Source organism: Salvia hispanica, chromosome 5, assembly GCF_029641045.1.
Source record: "Salvia hispanica isolate PSC_SH4W2 chromosome 5, Shi_PSC_v1, whole genome shotgun sequence".
NCBI lineage: Eukaryota > Viridiplantae > Streptophyta > Magnoliopsida > Lamiales > Lamiaceae > Salvia > Salvia hispanica.
The window spans coordinates 9,649,433-9,668,279 of record NC_142696.1 but is presented as its reverse complement, the minus strand read 5'-3'; the positions used below and the strand labels follow the sequence as shown (position 1 = coordinate 9,668,279).

At 51.8% G+C, this 18,847-nt stretch overlaps 25 non-coding genes and 9 pseudogenes across 25 annotated transcripts; all 34 read right to left on the bottom strand.

The window, feature by feature from the left end:
• Positions 1-270: 270 nt before the first annotated feature.
• Positions 271-389, bottom strand: LOC148924664 (5S ribosomal RNA; annotated as a pseudogene).
• Positions 390-783: 394 nt separating this feature from the next.
• Positions 784-902, bottom strand: LOC148924663 (5S ribosomal RNA). The gene has a single exon (XR_016131775.1). It is a non-coding gene; the product is annotated as a 5S ribosomal RNA (ribosomal RNA).
• An 894-nt stretch (positions 903-1,796) lies between these two features.
• On the bottom strand, positions 1,797-1,915 carry LOC148924662 (5S ribosomal RNA; annotated as a pseudogene).
• A 394-nt stretch (positions 1,916-2,309) lies between these two features.
• On the bottom strand, positions 2,310-2,428 carry LOC148924661 (5S ribosomal RNA). The gene has a single exon (XR_016131515.1). It is a non-coding gene; the product is annotated as a 5S ribosomal RNA (ribosomal RNA).
• Positions 2,429-2,822: 394 nt separating this feature from the next.
• LOC148924660 (5S ribosomal RNA) lies at positions 2,823-2,941 on the bottom strand. The gene has a single exon (XR_016131777.1). It is a non-coding gene; the product is annotated as a 5S ribosomal RNA (ribosomal RNA).
• A 393-nt stretch (positions 2,942-3,334) lies between these two features.
• LOC148924659 (5S ribosomal RNA) lies at positions 3,335-3,453 on the bottom strand. The gene has a single exon (XR_016131369.1). It is a non-coding gene; the product is annotated as a 5S ribosomal RNA (ribosomal RNA).
• A 394-nt stretch (positions 3,454-3,847) lies between these two features.
• On the bottom strand, positions 3,848-3,965 carry LOC148924658 (5S ribosomal RNA; annotated as a pseudogene).
• Positions 3,966-4,358: 393 nt separating this feature from the next.
• Positions 4,359-4,464, bottom strand: LOC148924657 (5S ribosomal RNA; annotated as a pseudogene).
• A 395-nt stretch (positions 4,465-4,859) lies between these two features.
• Positions 4,860-4,978, bottom strand: LOC148924656 (5S ribosomal RNA). Its single transcript, XR_016131187.1, has one exon. It is a non-coding gene; the product is annotated as a 5S ribosomal RNA (ribosomal RNA).
• A 393-nt stretch (positions 4,979-5,371) lies between these two features.
• On the bottom strand, positions 5,372-5,490 carry LOC148924655 (5S ribosomal RNA). Its single transcript, XR_016131368.1, has one exon. It is a non-coding gene; the product is annotated as a 5S ribosomal RNA (ribosomal RNA).
• A 393-nt stretch (positions 5,491-5,883) lies between these two features.
• LOC148924654 (5S ribosomal RNA) lies at positions 5,884-5,989 on the bottom strand (annotated as a pseudogene).
• Positions 5,990-6,382: 393 nt separating this feature from the next.
• LOC148924653 (5S ribosomal RNA) lies at positions 6,383-6,488 on the bottom strand (annotated as a pseudogene).
• A 393-nt stretch (positions 6,489-6,881) lies between these two features.
• LOC148924652 (5S ribosomal RNA) lies at positions 6,882-7,000 on the bottom strand. Its single transcript, XR_016131367.1, has one exon. It is a non-coding gene; the product is annotated as a 5S ribosomal RNA (ribosomal RNA).
• A 393-nt stretch (positions 7,001-7,393) lies between these two features.
• On the bottom strand, positions 7,394-7,512 carry LOC148924651 (5S ribosomal RNA). Its single transcript, XR_016131313.1, has one exon. It is a non-coding gene; the product is annotated as a 5S ribosomal RNA (ribosomal RNA).
• A 393-nt stretch (positions 7,513-7,905) lies between these two features.
• LOC148924650 (5S ribosomal RNA) lies at positions 7,906-8,011 on the bottom strand (annotated as a pseudogene).
• An 892-nt stretch (positions 8,012-8,903) lies between these two features.
• LOC148924649 (5S ribosomal RNA) lies at positions 8,904-9,022 on the bottom strand. Its single transcript, XR_016131347.1, has one exon. It is a non-coding gene; the product is annotated as a 5S ribosomal RNA (ribosomal RNA).
• Positions 9,023-9,415: 393 nt separating this feature from the next.
• LOC148924648 (5S ribosomal RNA) lies at positions 9,416-9,534 on the bottom strand. The gene has a single exon (XR_016132057.1). It is a non-coding gene; the product is annotated as a 5S ribosomal RNA (ribosomal RNA).
• Positions 9,535-10,427: 893 nt separating this feature from the next.
• Positions 10,428-10,546, bottom strand: LOC148924647 (5S ribosomal RNA). Its single transcript, XR_016131397.1, has one exon. It is a non-coding gene; the product is annotated as a 5S ribosomal RNA (ribosomal RNA).
• Positions 10,547-10,940: 394 nt separating this feature from the next.
• Positions 10,941-11,059, bottom strand: LOC148924646 (5S ribosomal RNA). The gene has a single exon (XR_016131386.1). It is a non-coding gene; the product is annotated as a 5S ribosomal RNA (ribosomal RNA).
• A 393-nt stretch (positions 11,060-11,452) lies between these two features.
• LOC148924645 (5S ribosomal RNA) lies at positions 11,453-11,571 on the bottom strand. The gene has a single exon (XR_016131366.1). It is a non-coding gene; the product is annotated as a 5S ribosomal RNA (ribosomal RNA).
• A 393-nt stretch (positions 11,572-11,964) lies between these two features.
• Positions 11,965-12,083, bottom strand: LOC148924644 (5S ribosomal RNA; annotated as a pseudogene).
• Positions 12,084-12,476: 393 nt separating this feature from the next.
• On the bottom strand, positions 12,477-12,595 carry LOC148924643 (5S ribosomal RNA). The gene has a single exon (XR_016131393.1). It is a non-coding gene; the product is annotated as a 5S ribosomal RNA (ribosomal RNA).
• A 393-nt stretch (positions 12,596-12,988) lies between these two features.
• Positions 12,989-13,107, bottom strand: LOC148924642 (5S ribosomal RNA). The gene has a single exon (XR_016131203.1). It is a non-coding gene; the product is annotated as a 5S ribosomal RNA (ribosomal RNA).
• A 393-nt stretch (positions 13,108-13,500) lies between these two features.
• LOC148924641 (5S ribosomal RNA) lies at positions 13,501-13,619 on the bottom strand. Its single transcript, XR_016131365.1, has one exon. It is a non-coding gene; the product is annotated as a 5S ribosomal RNA (ribosomal RNA).
• Positions 13,620-14,012: 393 nt separating this feature from the next.
• On the bottom strand, positions 14,013-14,131 carry LOC148924640 (5S ribosomal RNA; annotated as a pseudogene).
• Positions 14,132-14,524: 393 nt separating this feature from the next.
• On the bottom strand, positions 14,525-14,643 carry LOC148924639 (5S ribosomal RNA). The gene has a single exon (XR_016131363.1). It is a non-coding gene; the product is annotated as a 5S ribosomal RNA (ribosomal RNA).
• Positions 14,644-15,036: 393 nt separating this feature from the next.
• Positions 15,037-15,155, bottom strand: LOC148924638 (5S ribosomal RNA). Its single transcript, XR_016131601.1, has one exon. It is a non-coding gene; the product is annotated as a 5S ribosomal RNA (ribosomal RNA).
• A 393-nt stretch (positions 15,156-15,548) lies between these two features.
• On the bottom strand, positions 15,549-15,667 carry LOC148924637 (5S ribosomal RNA). Its single transcript, XR_016131362.1, has one exon. It is a non-coding gene; the product is annotated as a 5S ribosomal RNA (ribosomal RNA).
• Positions 15,668-16,060: 393 nt separating this feature from the next.
• Positions 16,061-16,179, bottom strand: LOC148924636 (5S ribosomal RNA). The gene has a single exon (XR_016131600.1). It is a non-coding gene; the product is annotated as a 5S ribosomal RNA (ribosomal RNA).
• Positions 16,180-16,572: 393 nt separating this feature from the next.
• LOC148924635 (5S ribosomal RNA) lies at positions 16,573-16,691 on the bottom strand. Its single transcript, XR_016131361.1, has one exon. It is a non-coding gene; the product is annotated as a 5S ribosomal RNA (ribosomal RNA).
• Positions 16,692-17,084: 393 nt separating this feature from the next.
• Positions 17,085-17,203, bottom strand: LOC148924634 (5S ribosomal RNA). The gene has a single exon (XR_016131075.1). It is a non-coding gene; the product is annotated as a 5S ribosomal RNA (ribosomal RNA).
• Positions 17,204-17,596: 393 nt separating this feature from the next.
• LOC148924633 (5S ribosomal RNA) lies at positions 17,597-17,715 on the bottom strand. The gene has a single exon (XR_016131360.1). It is a non-coding gene; the product is annotated as a 5S ribosomal RNA (ribosomal RNA).
• Positions 17,716-18,108: 393 nt separating this feature from the next.
• LOC148924632 (5S ribosomal RNA) lies at positions 18,109-18,227 on the bottom strand. Its single transcript, XR_016131599.1, has one exon. It is a non-coding gene; the product is annotated as a 5S ribosomal RNA (ribosomal RNA).
• Positions 18,228-18,620: 393 nt separating this feature from the next.
• LOC148924631 (5S ribosomal RNA) lies at positions 18,621-18,739 on the bottom strand. Its single transcript, XR_016131359.1, has one exon. It is a non-coding gene; the product is annotated as a 5S ribosomal RNA (ribosomal RNA).
• Between the last annotated feature and the right edge of the window lie 108 nt (positions 18,740-18,847).

The following is an 18,847-nucleotide window of genomic DNA, read 5'->3' as shown; positions in this document are numbered from 1 at the left end:
GCGAAGCTCTCCCCGAGTCCCACGTGCTGAGCTACGGGTATAGCCCGTGGCTACTCCGGGAAGCAAAAAGAGGCCGTTTCGAGCCATTTCGGACACTTTTAGTTCGCAGCTACTGTTTTTCGGCACGTTTAAGATTGTGGGACTCGATCGTCACCGGCTCGTGGAGTTTGTCGTACTTTTTGTCCTCGTACTCGACAACAGCTAATCGAGTGTCGGACCACATCAAGACCAACTGAACGGAAAAAAAAAATGAACGCACTCGCAAAAAGAGGGGTGCAACACAAGGACTTCCCAGGGGGTCACCCATCCTAGTACTACTCTCGCCGGAGCACGCTTAACTTCGGAGTTTTGATGGGATACGGTGCATTAGTGCTGGTATGATCGCACCCATCAATAGCCTCGCACTTTATTCTTTCATAGCGTACGCTCCCGTACGCAGAATCTGATCCCCCACCCTTCACACAGGCATAACTTTTGATCCGGAAGGAGTTACGGGACCCACAGCATATCACCGCGAAGCTCTCGCCGAGCCCCACGTTCTGAGCTACGTGTACATCTGGTGGCTACTCCGGGAAGCAAAAAGAGGCCATTTCGAGCCATTTCGGACACTTTTAGTTCGCAGCTACTGTTTTTCAGCACGTTTAAGATTGTGGGACTCGCTCATCACCGGCTCGTGGAGTTTGTCGTACTTTTTGTCCTCGTACTCGACAACAGCTAATCGAGTGTCGGACCACATCAGGACCAACTGAACGGAAAAAAAAAATGAACGCACTCGCAGAAAAAGGGGTGCAACACAAGGACTTCCCAGGGGGTCACCCATCCTAGTACTACTCTCACCTAAGCACGCTTAACTTCGGAGTTCTGATTGGATCCGGTGCATTAGTGCTGGTATGATCGCACCCATCAATAGCCTCGCACTTTATTCTTTCATAGCGTACGCTCCCGTGCGCAGTTTCTGATCCCCCACCCTCCAGACGGGTATAACTTTTGATCGGGAATGAGTTACGGGACCCACAGCATATCACCGCGAAGCTCTCTTCGAGCCCCACGTTCTGAGCTACGGGTATAGCCCGTGGCTACTCTGAGAAGCAAAAAGAGGCCGTTTCGAGCCATTTCGAACACTTTTAGTTCGCAGCTACTGTTTTTCGGCACGTTTAAGATTGTGGGACCCGCTCGTCACCGGCTCGTGGAGATTGTCGTACTTTTTGTCCTCGTACTCGACAACCACTAATCGAGTGTCGGACCACATCAAGACCAACTGAACGGAAAAAAAAATGAACGCACTCGCAAAAAAAGGGGTGCAACAGGGGGTCACCCATCCTAGTACTACTCTCGCCCAATCACGCTTAACTTCGGAGCTCTGATGGGATCCGGTGCATTAGTGCTGGTATGATCGCACCCATCAATAGCCCTGCACTTTATTCTTTCATAGCGTACGCTCCCGTGCGCAGGTTCTGATCACCCACCCTGCAGACGGGTATAACTTTTGATCGGGAAGGAGTTACGGGACCCACAGCATATCACCGCGAAGCTCTCGCCGAGTCCCACGTGCTGAGCTACGGGTATAGCCTGTGGCTACTCCGGGAAGCAAAAAGAGGCCGTTTCGAGCAATTTCGGACAATTTTAGTAAGCAGCTACTGTTTTTCGGCACGTTTAAGATTGTGGGACCCGCTCGTCACCGGCTCGTGGAGATTGTCGTACTTTTTGTCCTCGTACTCGACAACAGCTAATCGAGTGTCGGACCACATCAAGAAGAAACTGAACGGAAAAAAAAAATGAACGCACTCGCAAAAAAAGGGGTGCAACACAAGGACTTCCCAGGGGGTCACCCATCCTAGTACTACTCTCGCCGGAGCACGCTTAACTTCGGAGTTTTGATGGGATACGGTGCATTAGTGCTGGTATGATCGCACCCATCAATAGCCTCGCACTTTATTCTTTCATAGCGTACGCTCCCGTGCGCAGGTTCTGATCCCCCACCCTTCACACAGGCATAACTTTTGATCCGGAAGGAGTTACGGGACCCACAGCATATCACCGCGAAGCTCTCGCCGAGCCCCACGTTCTGAGCTACGTGTACATCCCGTAGCTACTCCGGGAAGCAAAAAGAGGCCATTTCGAGCCATTTCGGACACTTTTAGTTCGCAGCTACTGTTTTTCAGCACGTTTAAGATTGTGGGACTCGCTCGTCACCGGCTCGTGGAGTTTGTCGTACTTTTTGTCCTCGTACTCGACAACAGCTAATCGAGTGTCGGACCACATCAGGACCAACTGAACGGAAAAAAAAAATGAACGCACTCGCAAAAAAAGGGGTGCAACACAAGGACTTCCCAGGGGGTCACCCATCCTAGTACTACTCTCACCCAAGCACGCTTAACTTCGGAGTTCTGATTGGATCCGGTGGATTAGTGCTGGTATGATCGCACCCATCAATAGCCTCGCACTTTATTCTTTCATAGCGTACGCTCCCGTGCGCAGGTTCTGATCCCCCACCCTCCAGACGGGTATAACTTTTGATCGGGAAGGAGTTACGGGACCCACAGCATATCACCGCGAAGCTCTCTTCGAGCCCCACGTGCTGAGCTACGGGTATAGCCCGTGGCTACTCCGGGAAGCAAAAAGAGGCCGTTTCGAGCGATTTCATACACTTTTAGTTCGCAGCTACTGTTTTTCGGCACGTTTAAGATTGTGGGACCCGCTCGTCACCGGCTCGTGGAGATTGTCGTACTTTTTGTCCTCGTACTCGACAACAGCTAATCGAGTGTCGGACCACATCAAGAACAACTGAACGGAAAAAAAAAATGAACGCACTCGCAAAAAAAGGGGTGCAACACAAGGACTTCCCAGAGGGTCACCCATCCTAGTAATACTCTCGCCCAAGCACGCTTAACTTCGGAGCTCTGATGGGATCCGGTGCATTAGTGTTGGTATGATCGCACCCATCAATAGCCCCGCACTTTATTCTTTCATAGCGTACGCTCCCGTGCCCAGGTTCTGATCACCCACCCTCCAGACGGGTATAACTTTTGATCGGGAAGGAGTTACGGGACCCACAGCATATCACCGCGAAGCTCTCGCCGAGTCCCACGTGCTGAGCTACGGGTATAGCCCGTGGCTACTCCGGGAAGCAAAAACAGGCCGTTTCGAGCCATTTCGGACACTTTTAGTTCGCAGCTACTGTTTTTCGGCACGTTTAAGATTGTGGGACTCGCTCGTCACCGGCTCATGGAGTTTGTCGTACTTTTTGTCCTCGTACTCGACAACAGCTAATCGAGTGTCGGACCACATCAAGACCAACTAAACGGAAAAAAAAAATGAACACACTCGCAAAAAAAGGGTGCAACACAAGGACTTCCCAGGGGATCACCCATCCTAGTACTACTCTCGCCCAAGCACGCTTAACTTCGGAGTTCTGATGGGATCCGGTGCATTAGGGCTGGTATGATCGCACCCATCAATAGCCTCGCACTTTATTCTTTCATAGCGTACGCTCCCGTGCGCAGGTTCTGATCCCCCACCCTCCAGACGGGTATAACTTTTGATCGGGAAGGAGTTACGGGACCCACAGCATATCACCGCGAAGCTCTCGCCGAGCCCCACGTTCTGAGCTACGGGTACATCCCGTGGCTACTCTGAGAAGCAAAAAGAGGCCGTTTCGAGCCATTTCGAACACTTTTAGTTCGCAGCTACTGTTTTTCGGCACGTTTAAGATTGTGGGACCAGCTCGTCACCGGCTCGTGGAGATTGTCGTACTTTTTGTCCTCGTACTCGACAATAGCTAATCGAGTGTCGGACCACATCAAGACCAACTGAACGGAAAAAATATATGAACGCACTCGCAAAAAAAGGCGTGCAACACAAGGACTTACAGGGGGTCACCCATCCTAGTACCACTCTCGCCCAAGCACGCTTAACTTCGGAGTTCTGATGGGATCCGGTGCATTAGGGCTGGTATGATCGCACCCATCAATAGCCTCGCACTTTATTATTTCATAGCATACGCTCCCGTGCGCAGGTTCTGATCCCCCACCCTTCACATAGGCATAACTTTTGAGTCGGAAGGAGTTACGGGACCCACAGCATATCACCGTGAAGCTCTCGCCGAGCCCCACGTTCTGAGCTACGGGTACAGCCCGTGGCTACTCTGAGAAGCAAAAAGAGGCCGTTTCGAGCCATTTCGAACACTTTTAGTTCGCAGCTACTGTTTTTCGGCACGTTTAAGATTGTGGGACCCGCTCGTCACCGGCTCGTGGAGATTGTCGTACTTTTTGTCCTCGTACTCGACAACCACTAATCGAGTGTCGGACCACATCAAGACCAACTGAACGGAAAAAAAAATGAACGCACTCGCAAAAAAAGGGGTGCAACAGGGGGTCACCCATCCTAATACTACTCTCGCCCAAGCACGCTTAACTTCGGAGCTCTGATGGGATCCGGTGCATTAGTGCTGGTATGATCGCACCCATCAATAGCCCCGCAATTTATTCTTTCATAGCGTACGCTCCCGTGCGCAGGTTCTGATCACCCACCCTCCAGACGGGTATAACTTTTGATCGGGAAGGAGTTACGGGACCCACAGCATATCACCGCGAAGCTCTCGCCGAGTCCCACGTGCTGAGCTACGGGTATAGCCCGTGGCTACTCCGGGAAGCAAAAAGAGGCCGTTTCGAGCGATTTCGGACACTTTTAGTTTGCAGCTACTGTTTTTCGGCACGTTTAAGATTGTAGGACCCGCTCGTCACCGGCTCGTGGAGATTGTCGTACTTTTTGTCCTCGTACTCGACAACAGCTAATCGAGTGTCGGACCACATCAATAACAACTGAACGGAAAAAAAAAAATGAACGCACTCGCAAAAAAAGGGGTGCAACACAAGGACTTCCCAGGGGGTCACCCATCCTAGTACTACTCTAGCCCAAGCACGCTTAACTTCGGAGTTCTGATGGGATCCGATGCATTAGTGCCGGTATGATCACACCCATCAATAGCCTCGCACTTTATTCTTTCATAGCGTACGCTCCCGTGCGCATGTTCTGATCCCCCACCCTTCACACAGGCATAACTTTTGATCCGGAAGGAGTTACGGGACCCACAGCATATCACCGCGAAGCTCTCGCCGAGCCCCACGTTCTGAGCTACGTGTACAGCCCGTGGCTACTCCGGGAAGCAAAAAGAGGCCGTTTCGAGCCATTTCGGAGACTTTTAGTTCGCAGCTACTGTTTTTCGGCACGTTTAAGATTGTGGGACTCGCTCGTCACCGGCTCATGGAGTTTGTCGTACTTTTTGTCCTCGTACTCGACAACAGCTAATCGAGTGTCGGACCACATCAAGACCAACTAAACGGAAAAAAAAAATGAACACACTCGCAAAAAAAGGGTGCAACACAAGGACTTCCCAGGGGATCACCCATCCTAGTACTACTCTCGCCCAAGCACGCTTAACTTCGGAGTTCTGATGGGATCCGGTGCATTAGGGCTGGTATGATCGCACCCATCAATAGCCTCGCACTTTATTCTTTCATAGCGTACGCTCCCGTGCGCAGGTTCTGATCCCCCACCCTCCAGACGGGTATAACTTTTGATCGGGAAGGAGTTACGGGACCCACAGCATATCACCGCGAAGCTCTCGCCGAGCCCCACGTTCTGAGCTACGGGTACAGCCCGTGGCTACTCTGGGAAGCAAAAAGAGGCCGTTTCGAGCCATTTCGAACACTTTTAGTTCGCAGCTACTGTTTTTCGGCACGTTTAAGATTGTGGGACCCGCTCGTCACCGGCTCGTGGAGATTGTCGTACTTTTTGTCCTCGTACTCGACAACCACTAATCGAGTGTCGGACCACATCAAGACCAACTGAACGGAAAAAAAAATGAACGCACTCGCAAAAAAAGGGGTGCAACAGGGGATCACCCATCCTAGTACTACTCTCGCCCAAGCACGCTTAACTTCGGAGCTCTGATGGGATCCGGTGCATTAGTGCTGGTATGATCGCACCCATCAATAGCCTCGCACTTTATTATTTCATAGCATACGCTCCCGTGCGCAGGTTCTGATCCCCCACCCTTCACATAGGCATAACTTTTGAGTCGGAAGGAGTTACGGGACCCACAGCATATCACCGTGAAGCTCTCGCCGAGCCCCACGTTCTGAGCTACGGGTACAGCCCGTGGCTACTCTGAGAAGCAAAAAGAGGCCGTTTCGAGCCATTTCGAACACTTTTAGTTCGCAGCTACTGTTTTTCGGCACGTTTAAGATTGTGGGACCCGCTCGTAACCGGCTCGTGGAAATTGTCGTACTTTTTGTCCTCGTACTCGACAACCACTAATCGAGTGTCGGACCACATCAAGACCAACTGAACGGGAAAAAAAATGAACGCACTCGCAAAAAAAGGGGTGCAACAGGGGGTCACCCATCCTAATACTACTCTCGCCCAAGCACGCTTAACTTCGGAGCTCTGATGGGATCCGGTGCATTAGTGCTGGTATGATCGCACCCATCAATAGCCCCGCACTTTATTCTTTCATAGCGTACGCTCCCGTGTGCAGGTTCTGATCACCCACCCTCCAGACGGGTATAACTTTTGATCGGGAAGGAGTTACGGGACCCACAGCATATCACCGCGAAGCTCTCCCCGAGCCCCACGTTCTGAGCTACGTGTACAGCCCGTGGCTACTCCGGGAAGCAAAAAGAGGCCGTTTCGAGCCATTTCGGACACTTTTAGTTCGCAGCTACTGTTTTTCGGCACGTTTAAGATTGTGGGACTCGCTCGTCACCGGCTCATGGAGTTTGTCGTACTTTTTGTCCTCGTACTCGACAACAGCTAATCGAGTGTCGGACCACATCAAGACCAACTAAACGGAAAAAAAAAATGAACACACTCGCAAAAAAAGGGTGCAACACAAGGACTTCCCAGGGGATCACCCATCCTAGTACTACTCTCGCCCAAGCACGCTTAACTTCGGAGTTCTGATGGGATCCGGTGCATTAGGGCTGGTATGATCGCACCCATCAATAGCCTCGCACTTTTTTCTTTCATAGCGTACGCTCCCGTGCGCAGGTTCTGATCCCCCACCCTCCAGACGGGTATAACTTTTGATCGGGAAGGAGTTACGGGACCCACAGCATATCACCGCGAAGCTCTCGCCGAGCCCCACGTTCTGAGCTACGGGTACAGCCCGTGGCTACTCTGGGAAGCAAAAAGAGGCCGTTTCGAGCCATTTCGAACACTTTTAGTTCGCAGCTACTGTTTTTCGGCAGGTTTAAGATTGTAGGACCCGCTCGTCACCGGCTCGTGGAGTTTGTCGTACTTTTTGTCCTCGTACTCGACAACCACTAATCGAGTGTCGGACCACATCAAGACCAACTGAACGGAAAAAAAAATGAACGCACTCGCAAAAAAAGGGGTGCAACACAAGGACTTCCCAGGGGGTCACCCATCCTAGTACCACTCTCGCCCAAGCACGCTTAACTTCGGAGTTCTGATGGGATCCGGTGCATTAGGGCTGGTATGATCGCACCCATCAATAGCCTCGCACTTTATTATTTCATAGCATACGCTCCCGTGCGCAGGTTCTGATCCCCCACCCTTCGCATAGGCATAACTTTTGAGTCGGAAGGAGTTACGGGACCCACAGCATATCACCGTGAAGCTCTCGCCGAGCCCCACGTTCTGAGCTACGGGTACAGCCCGTGGCTACTCTGAGAAGCAAAAAGAGGCCGTTTCGAGCCATTTCGAACACTTTTAGTTCGCAGCTACTGTTTTTCGGCACGTTTAAGATTGTGGGACCCGCTCGTCACCGGCTCGTGGAGATTGTCGTACTTTTTGTCCTCGTACTCGACAACCACTAATCGAGTGTCGGACCACATCAAGACCAACTGAACGGAAAAAAAAATGAACGCACTCGCAAAAAAAGGGGTGCAACAGGGGGTCACCCATCGTAATACTACTCTCGCCCAAGCACGCTTAACTTCGGAGCTCTGATGGGATCCGGTGCATTAGTGCTGGTATGATCGCACCCATCAATAGCCTCGCACTTTATTATTTCATAGCATACGCTCCCGTGCGCAGGTTCTGATCCCCCACCCTTCATATAGTCATAACTTTTGAGTCGGAAGGAGTTACGGGACCCACAGCATATCACCGTGAAGCTCTCGCCGAGCCCCACGTTCTGAGCTACGGGTACAGCCCGTGGCTACTCTGAGAAGCAAAAAGAGGCCGTTTCGAGCCATTTCGAACACTTTTAGTTCGCAGCTACTGTTTTTCGGCACGTTTAAGATTGTGGGACCCGCTCGTCACCGGCTCGTGGAGATTGTCGTACTTTTTGTCCTCGTACTCGACAACCACTAATCGAGTGTCGGACCACATCAAGACCAACTGAACGGAAAAAAAAATGAACGCACTCGCAAAAAAAGGGGTACAACAGGGGGTCACCCATCCTAATACTACTCTCGCCCAAGCACGCTTAACTTCGGAGCTCTGATGGGATCCGGTGCATTAGTGCTGGTATGATCGCACCCATCAGTAGCCCCGCACTTTATTCTTTCATAGCGTACGCTCCCGTGTGCAGGTTCTGATTACCCACCCTCCAGACGGGTATAACTTTTGATCGGGAAGGAGTTACGGGACCCACAGCATATCACCGCGAAGCTCTCGCCGAGCCCCACGTTCTGAGCTACGTGTACAGCCCGTGGCTACTCCGGGAAGCAAAAAGAGGCCGTTTCGAGCCATTTCGGACACTTTTAGTTCGCAGCTACTGTTTTTCGGCACGTTTAAGATTGTGGGACTCGCTCGTCACCGGCTCATGGAGTTTGTCGTACTTTTTGTCCTCGTACTCGACAACAGCTAATCGAGTGTCGGACCACATCAAGACCAACTAAACGGAAAAAAAAAATGAACACACTTGCAAAAAAAGGGTGCAACACAAGGACTTCCCAGGGGATCACCCATCCTAGTACTACTCTCGCCCAAGCACGCTTAACTTCGGAGTTCTGATGGGATCCGGTGCATTAGGGCCGGTATGATCGCACCCATCAATAGCCTCGCACTTTATTCTTTCATAGCGTACGCTCCCGTGCGCAGGTTCTGATCCCCCACCCTTCACACAGGCATAACTTTTGATCCGGAAGGAGTTACGGGACCCACAGCATATCACCGCGAAGCTCTCGCCGAGCCCCACGTTCTGAGCTACGTTTACAGCCCGTGGCTACTCCGGGAAGCAAAAAGAGGCCGTTTCGAGCCATTTCGGACACTTTTAGTTCGCAGCTACTGTTTTTCGGCACGTTTAAGATTGTGGGACTCGCTCGTCACCGGCTCATGGAGTTTGTCGTACTTTTTGTCCTCGTACTCGACAACAGCTAATCGAGTGTCGGACCACATCAAGACCAACTAAACGGAAAAAAAAAATGAACACACTCGCAAAAAAAGGGTGCAACACAAGGACTTCCCAGGGGGTCACCCATCCTAGTACTACTCTCGCCCAAGCACGCTTAACTTCGGAGCTCTGATGGGATCCGGTGCATTAGTGCTGGTATGATCGCACCCATCAATAGCCCCGCACTTTATTCTTTCATAGCGTACGCTCCCGTGCGCAGGTTCTGATCACCCACCCTCCAGACGGGTATAACTTTTGATCGGGAAGGAGTTACGGGACCCACAGCATATCACCGCGAAGCTCTCGTCGAGTCCCACGTGCTGAGCTACGGGTATAGCCCGTGGCTACTCCGGGAAGCAAAAAGAGGCCGTTTCGAGCGATTTCGGACACTTTTAGTTCGCAGCTACTGTTTTTCGGCACGTTTAAGATTGTGGGACCCGCTCGTCACCGGCTCGTGGAGATTGTCGTACTTTTTGTCCTCGTACTCGACAACCACTAATCGAGTGTCGGACCACATCAAGACCAACTGAACGGAAAAAAAAATGAACGCACTCGCAAAAAAAGGGGTGCAACAGGGGGTCACCCATCCTAGTACTACTCTCGCCCAATCACGCTTAACTTCGGAGCTCTGATGGGATCCGGTGCATTAGTGCTGGTATGATCGCACCCATCAATAGCCCCGCACTTTATTCTTTCATAGCGTACGCTCCCGTGCGCAGGTTCTGATCCCCCACCCTCCAGACGGGTATAACTTTTGATCGGGAAGGAGTTACGGGACCCACAGCATATCACCGCGAAGCTCTCGCCGAGTCCCACGTGCTGAGCTACGGGTATAGCCCGTGGAGACTCCGGGAATCAAAAAGAGGCCGTTTCGAGCGATTTCGGACACTTTTAGTTCGCAGCTACTGTTTTTCGGCACGTTTAAGATTGTGGGACCCGCTCGTCACCGGCTCGTGGAGATTGTCGTACTTTTTGTCCTCGTACTCGACAACAGCTAATCGAGTGTCGGACCACATCAAGAACAACTGAACGGAAAAAAAAAATGAACGCACTCGCAAAAAAAGGGGTGCAACACAAGGACTTCCCAGGGGGTCACCCATCCTAGTACTACTCTCGCCCAAGCACGCTTAACTTCGGAGTTCTGATGGGATCCGGTGCATTAGTGCCGGTATGATCGCACCCATCAATAGCCTCGCACTTTATTCTTTCATAGCGTACGCTCCCGTGCGCATGTTCTGATCCCCCACCCTTCACACAGGCATAACTTTTGATCCGGAAGGAGTTACGGGACCCACAGCATATCACCGCGAAGCTCTCGCCGAGCCCCACGTTCTGAGCTACGTTTACAGCCCGTGGCTACTCCGGGAAGCAAAAGGAGGCCGTTTCGAGCCATTTCGGACACTTTTAGTTCGCAGCTACTGTTTTTCGGCACGTTTAAGATTGTGGGACTCGCTCGTCACCGGCTCATGGAGTTTGTCGTACTTTTGGTCCTCGTACTCGACAACAGCTAATCGAGTGTCGGACCACATCAAGAACAACTGAACGGAAAAAAAAAATGAACGCACTCGCAAAAAAAGGGGTGCAACACAAGGACTTCCCAGGGGGTCACCCATCCTAGTACTACTCTCGCCCAAGCACGCTTAACTTCGGAGTTCTGATGGGATCCGGTGCATTAGTGCCGGTATGATCGCACCCATCAATAGCCTCGCACTTTATTCTTTCATAGCGTACGCTCCCGTGCGCAGGTTCTGATCCCCCACCCTCCAGACGGGTATAACTTTTGATCGGGAAGGAGTTACGGGACCCACAGCATATCACCGCGAAGCTCTCGCCGAGCCCCACGTTCTGAGCTACGTTTACAGCCCGTGGCTACTCCGGGAAGCAAAAAGAGGCCGTTTCGAGCCATTTCGGACACTTTTAGTTCGCAGCTACTGTTTTTCGGCACGTTTAAGATTGTGGGACTCGCTCGTCACCGGCTCATGGAGTTTGTCGTACTTTTGGTCCTCGTACTCGACAACAGCTAATCGAGTGTCGGACCACATCAAGACCAACTAAACGGAAAAAAAAAATGAACACACTCGCAAAAAAAGGGTGCAACACAAGGACTTCCCAGGGGATCACCCATCCTAGTACTACTCTCGCCCAAGCACGCTTAACTTCGGAGTTCTGATGGGATCCGGTGCATTAGGGCTGGTATGATCGCACCCATCAATAGCCTCGCACTTTATTCTTTCATAGCGTACGCTCCCGTGCGCAGGTTCTGATCCCCCACCCTCCAGACGGGTATAACTTTTGATCGGGAAGGAGTTACAGGACCCACAGCATATCACCGCGAAGCTCTCGCCGAGCCCCACGTTCTGAGCTACGGGTACAGCCCGTGGCTACTCTGGGAAGCAAAACGAGGCCGTTTCGAGCCATTTCGGACACTTTTAGTTCGCAGCTACTGTTTTTCGGCACGTTTAAGATTGTGGGACTCGCTCGTCACCGGCTCGTGGAGTTTGTCGTACTTTTTGTCCTCGTACTCGACAACAGCTAATCGAGTGTCGGACCACATCAAGACCAACTGAACGGAAAAAAAAAATGAACACACTCGCAAAAAAAGGGAGCAACACAAGGACTTCCCAGGGGATCACCCATCCTAGTACTACTCTCGCCCAAGCACGCTTAACTTCGGAGTTCTGATGGGTTCCGGTGCATTAGGGCTAGTATGATCGCACCCATTAATAGCCTCGCACTTTATTCTTTCATAGCGTACGCTCCCGTGCGCAGGTTCTGATCCCCCACCCTCCAGACGGGTATAACTTTTGATCGGGAAGGAGTTACGGGACCCACAGCATATCACCGCGAAGCTCTCGCCGAGCCCCACGTTCTGAGCTACGGGTACAGCCCGTGGCTACTCTGGGAAGCAAAAAGAGGCCGTTTCGAGCCATTTCGGACACTTTTAGTTCGCAGCTACTGTTTTTCGGCACGTTTAAGATTGTGGGACTCGCTCGTCACCGGCTCGTGGAGTTTGTCGTACTTTTTGTCCTCGTACTCGACAACAGCTAATCGAGTGTCGGACCACATCAAGACCAACTGAACGGAAAAAAAAAATGAACACACTCGCAAAAAAAGGGTGCAACACAAGGACTTCCCAAGGGATCACCCATCCTAGTACTACTCTCGCCCAAGCACGCTTAACTTCGGAGTTCTGATGGGATCCGGTGCATTAGGGCTGGTATGATCGCACCCATCAATAGCCTCGCACTTTATTCTTTCATAGCGTACGCTCCCGTGCGCAGATTCTGATCCCCCACCCTCCAGACGGGTATAACTTTTGATCGGGAAGGAGTTACGGGACCCACAGCATATCACCGCGAAGCTCTCGCCGAGCCCCACGTTCTGAGCTACGGGTACAGCCCGTGGCTACTCTGGGAAGCAAAAAGAGGCCGTTTCGAGCCATTTCGGACACTTTTAGTTCGCAGCTACTGTTTTTCGGCACGTTTAAGATTGTGGGACTCGCTCGTCACCGGCTCGTGGAGTTTGTCGTACTTTTTGTCCTCGTACTCGACAACAGCTAATCGAGTGTCGGACCACATCAAGACCAACTGAACGGAAAAAAAAAATGAACACACTCGCAAAAAAAGGGAGCAACACAAGGACTTCCCAGGGGATCACCCATCCTAGTACTACTCTCGCCCAAGCACGCTTAACTTCGGAGTTCTGATGGGATCCGGTGCATTAGTGCCGGTATGATCGCACCCATCAATAGCCTCGCACTTTATTCTTTCATAGCGTACGCTCCCGTGCGCAGGTTCTGATCCCCCACCCTCCAGACGGGTATAACTTTTGATCGGGAAGGAGTTACGGGACCCACAGCATATCACCGCGAAGCTCTCGCCGAGCCCCACGTTCTGAGCTACGTTTACAGCCCGTGGCTACTCCGGGAAGCAAAAAGAGGCCGTTTCGAGCCATTTCGGACACTTTTAGTTCGCAGCTACTGTTTTTCGGCACGTTTAAGATTGTGGGACTCGCTCGTCACCGGCTCATGGAGTTTGTCGTACTTTTGGTCCTCGTACTCGACAACAGCTAATCGAGTGTCGGACCACATCAAGACCAACTAAACGGAAAAAAAAAATGAACACACTCGCAAAAAAAGGGTGCAACACAAGGACTTCCCAGGGGATCACCCATCCTAGTACTACTCTCGCCCAAGCACGCTTAACTTCGGAGTTCTGATGGGATCCGGTGCATTAGGGCTGGTATGATCGCACCCATCAATAGCCTCGCACTTTATTCTTTCATAGCGTACGCTCCCGTGCGCAGGTTCTGATCCCCCACCCTCCAGACGGGTATAACTTTTGATCGGGAAGGAGTTACAGGACCCACAGCATATCACCGCGAAGCTCTCGCCGAGCCCCACGTTCTGAGCTACGGGTACAGCCCGTGGCTACTCTGGGAAGCAAAACGAGGCCGTTTCGAGCCATTTCGGACACTTTTAGTTCGCAGCTACTGTTTTTCGGCACGTTTAAGATTGTGGGACTCGCTCGTCACCGGCTCGTGGAGTTTGTCGTACTTTTTGTCCTCGTACTCGACAACAGCTAATCGAGTGTCGGACCACATCAAGACCAACTGAACGGAAAAAAAAAATGAACACACTCGCAAAAAAAGGGAGCAACACAAGGACTTCCCAGGGGATCACCCATCCTAGTACTACTCTCGCCCAAGCACGCTTAACTTCGGAGTTCTGATGGGTTCCGGTGCATTAGGGCTAGTATGATCGCACCCATTAATAGCCTCGCACTTTATTCTTTCATAGCGTACGCTCCCGTGCGCAGGTTCTGATCCCCCACCCTCCAGACGGGTATAACTTTTGATCGGGAAGGAGTTACGGGACCCACAGCATATCACCGCGAAGCTCTCGCCGAGCCCCACGTTCTGAGCTACGGGTACAGCCCGTGGCTACTCTGGGAAGCAAAAAGAGGCCGTTTCGAGCCATTTCGGACACTTTTAGTTCGCAGCTACTGTTTTTCGGCACGTTTAAGATTGTGGGACTCGCTCGTCACCGGCTCGTGGAGTTTGTCGTACTTTTTGTCCTCGTACTCGACAACAGCTAATCGAGTGTCGGACCACATCAAGACCAACTGAACGGAAAAAAAAAATGAACACACTCGCAAAAAAAGGGTGCAACACAAGGACTTCCCAGGGGATCACCCATCCTAGTACTACTCTCGCCCAAGCACGCTTAACTTCGGAGTTCTGATGGGATCCGGTGCATTAGGGCTGGTATGATCGCACCCATCAATAGCCTCGCACTTTATTCTTTCATAGCGTACGCTCCCGTGCGCAGATTCTGATCCCCCACCCTCCAGACGGGTATAACTTTTGATCGGGAAGGAGTTACGGGACCCACAGCATATCACCGCGAAGCTCTCGCCGAGCCCCACGTTCTGAGCTACGGGTACAGCCCGTGGCTACTCTGGGAAGCAAAAAGAGGCCGTTTCGAGCCATTTCGGACACTTTTAGTTCGCAGCTACTGTTTTTCGGCACGTTTAAGATTGTGGGACTCGCTCGTCACCGGCTCGTGGAGTTTGTCGTACTTTTTGTCCTCGTACTCGACAACAGCTAATCGAGTGTCGGACCACATCAAGACCAACTGAACGGAAAAAAAAAATGAACACACTCGCAAAAAAAGGGAGCAACACAAGGACTTCCCAGGGGATCACCCATCCTAGTACTACTCTCGCCCAAGCACGCTTAACTTCGGAGTTCTGATGGGATCCGGTGCATTAGGGCTGGTATGATCGCACCCATCAATAGCCTCGCACTTTATTCTTTCATAGCGTACGCTCCCGTGCGCAGGTTCTGATCCCCCACCCTCCAGACGGGTATAACTTTTGATCGGGAAGGAGTTACGGGACCCACAGCATGTCACCGCGAAGCTCTCGCCGAGCCCCACGTTCTGAGCTACGGGTACAGCCCGTGGCTACTCTGGGAAGCAAAAAGAGGCCGTTTCGAGCCATTTCGGACACTTTTAGTTCGCAGCTACTGTTTTTCGGCACGTTTAAGATTGTGGGACTCGCTCGTCACCGGCTCGTGGAGTTTGTCGTACTTTTTGTCCTCGTACTCGACAACAGCTAATCGAGTGTCGGACCACATCAAGACCAACTGAACGGAAAAAAAAAATGAACACACTCGCAAAAAAAGGGTGCAACACAAGGACTTCCCAGGGGATCACCCATCCTAGTACTACTCTCGCCCAAGCACGCTTAACTTCGGAGTTCTGATGGGATCCGGTGCATTAGGGCTGGTATGATCGCACCCATCAATAGCCTCGCACTTTATTCTTTCATAGCGTACGCTCCCGTGCGCAGGTTCTGATCCCCCACCCTCCAGACGGGTATAACTTTTGATCGGGAAGGAGTTACGGGACCCACAGCATATCACCGCGAAGCTCTCGCCGAGCCCCACGTTCTGAGCTACGGGTACAGCCCGTGGCTACTCTGGGAAGCAAAAAGAGGCCGTTTCGAGCCATTTCGGACACTCTTAGTTCGCAGCTACTGTTTTTCGGCACGTTTAAGATTGTGGGACTCGCTCGTCACCGGCTCGTGGAGTTTGTCGTACTTTTTGTCCTCGTACTCGACAACAGCTAATCGAGTGTCGGACCACATCAAGACCAACTGAACGGAAAAAAAAAATGAACACACTCGCAAAAAAAGGGAGCAACACAAGGACTTCCCAGGGGATCACCCATCCTAGTACTACTCTCGCCCAAGCACGCTTAACTTCGGAGTTCTGATGGGATCCGGTGCATTAGGGCTGGTATGATCGCACCCATCAATAGCCTCGCACTTTATTCTTTCATAGCGTACGCTCCCGTGCGCAGGTTCTGATCCCCCACCCTCCAGACGGGTATAACTTTTGATCGGGAAGGAGTTACGGGACCCACAGCATATCACCGCGAAGCTCTCGCCGAGCCCCACGTTCTGAGCTACGGGTACAGCCCGTGGCTACTCTGGGAAGCAAAAAGAGGCCGTTTCGAGCCATTTCGGACACTTTTAGTTCGCAGCTACTGTTTTTCGGCACGTTTAAGATTGTGGGACTCGCTCGTCACCGGCTCGTGGAGTTTGTCGTACTTTTTGTCCTCGTACTCGACAACAGCTAATCGAGTGTCGGACCACATCAAGACCAACTGAACGGAAAAAAAAAATGAACACACTCGCAAAAAAAGGGTGCAACACAAGGACTTCCCAGGGGATCACCCATCCTAGTACTACTCTCGCCCAAGCACGCTTAACTTCGGAGTTCTGATGGGATCCGGTGCATTAGGGCTGGTATGATCGCACCCATCAATAGCCTCGCACTTTATTCTTTCATAGCGTACGCTCCCGTGCGCAGGTTCTGATCCCCCACCCTCCAGACGGGTATAACTTTTGATCGGGAAGGAGTTACGGGACCCACAGCATATCACCGCGAAGCTCTCGCCGAGCCCCACGTTCTGAGCTACGGGTACAGCCCGTGGCTAGTTTGGGAAGCAAAAAGGGGCCGTTTCGAGCCATTTCGAACACTCTTAGTTCGCAGCTACTGTTTTTCGGCACGTTTAAGATTGTGGGACCCGCTCGTCACCGGCTCGTGGAGATTGTCGTACTTTTTGTCCTCGTACTCGACAACCACTAATCGAGTGTCGGACCACATCAAGACCAACTGAACGGAAAAAAAAATGAACGCACTCGCAAAAAGAGGGGTGCAACACAAGGACATCCCAGGGGGTCACCCATCCTAGTACTACTCTCGCCCAAGCACGCTTAACTTCGGAGTTCTGATGGGATCCGGTGCATTAGTGCTGGTATGATCGCACCCATCAATAGCCCCGCACTTTATTCTTTCATAGCGTACGCTCCCGTGCGCAGGTTCTGATCCCCCACCCTCCAGACGGGTATAACTTTTGATCGGGAAGGAGTTACGGGACCCACAGCATATCACCGCGAAGCTCTCGCCGAGCCCCACGTTCTGAGCTACGGGTACAGCCCGTGGCTACTCTGGGAAGCAAAAAGAGGCCGTTTCGAGCCATTTCGGACACTTTTAGTTCGCAGCTACTGTTTTTCGGCACGTTTAAGATTGTGGGACTCGCTCGTCACCGGCTCGTGGAGTTTGTCGTACTTTTTGTCCTCGTACTCGACAACAGCTAATCGAGTGTCGGACCACATCAAGACCAACTGAACGGAAAAAAAAAATGAACACACTCGCAAAAAAAGGGTGCAACACAAGGACTTCCCAGGGGATCACCCATCCTAGTACTACTCTCGCCCAAGCACGCTTAACTTCGGAGTTCTGATGGGATCCGGTGCATTAGGGCTGGTATGATCGCACCCATCAATAGCCTCGCACTTTATTCTTTCATAGCGTACGCTCCCGTGCGCAGGTTCTGATCCCCCACCCTCCAGACGGGTATAACTTTTGATCGGGAAGGAGTTACGGGACCCACAGCATATCACCGCGAAGCTCTCGCCGAGCCCCACGTTCTGAGCTACGGGTACAGCCCGTGGCTACTTTGGGAAGCAAAAAGGGGCCGTTTCGAGCCATTTCGAACACTCTTAGTTCGCAGCTACTGTTTTTCGGCACGTTTAAGATTGTGGGACTCGCTCGTCACCGGCTCGTGGAGTTTGTCGTACTTTTTGTCCTCGTACTCGACAACAGCTAATCGAGTGTCGGACCACATCAAGACCAACTGAACGGAAAAAAAAAATGAACACACTCGCAAAAAAAGGGAGCAACACAAGGACTTCCCAGGGGATCACCCATCCTAGTACTACTCTCGCCCAAGCACGCTTAACTTCGGAGTTCTGATGGGATCCGGTGCATTAGGGCTGGTATGATCGCACCCATCAATAGCCTCGCACTTTATTCTTTCATAGCGTACGCTCCCGTGCGCAGGTTCTGATCCCCCACCCTCCAGACGGGTATAACTTTTGATCGGGAAGGAGTTACGGGACCCACAGCATATCACCGCGAAGCTCTCGCCGAGCCCCACGTTCTGAGCTACGGGTACAGCCCGTGGCTACTCTGGGAAGCAAAAAGAGGCCGTTTCGAGCCATTTCGGACACTTTTAGTTCGCAGCTACTGTTTTTCGGCACGTTTAAGATTGTGGGACTCGCTCGTCACCGGCTCGTGGAGTTTGTCGTACTTTTTGTCCTCGTACTCGACAACAGCTAATCGAGTGTCGGACCACATCAAGACCAACTGAACGGAAAAAAAAAATGAACACACTCGCAAAAAAAGGGTGCAACACAAGGACTTCCCAGGGGATCACCCATCCTAGTACTACTCTCGCCCAAGCACGCTTAACTTCGGAGTTCTGATGGGATCCGGTGCATTAGGGCTGGTATGATCGCACCCATCAATAGCCTCGCACTTTATTCTTTCATAGCGTACGCTCCCGTGCGCAGGTTCTGATCCCCCACCCTCCAGACGGGTATAACTTTTGATCGGGAAGGAGTTACGGGA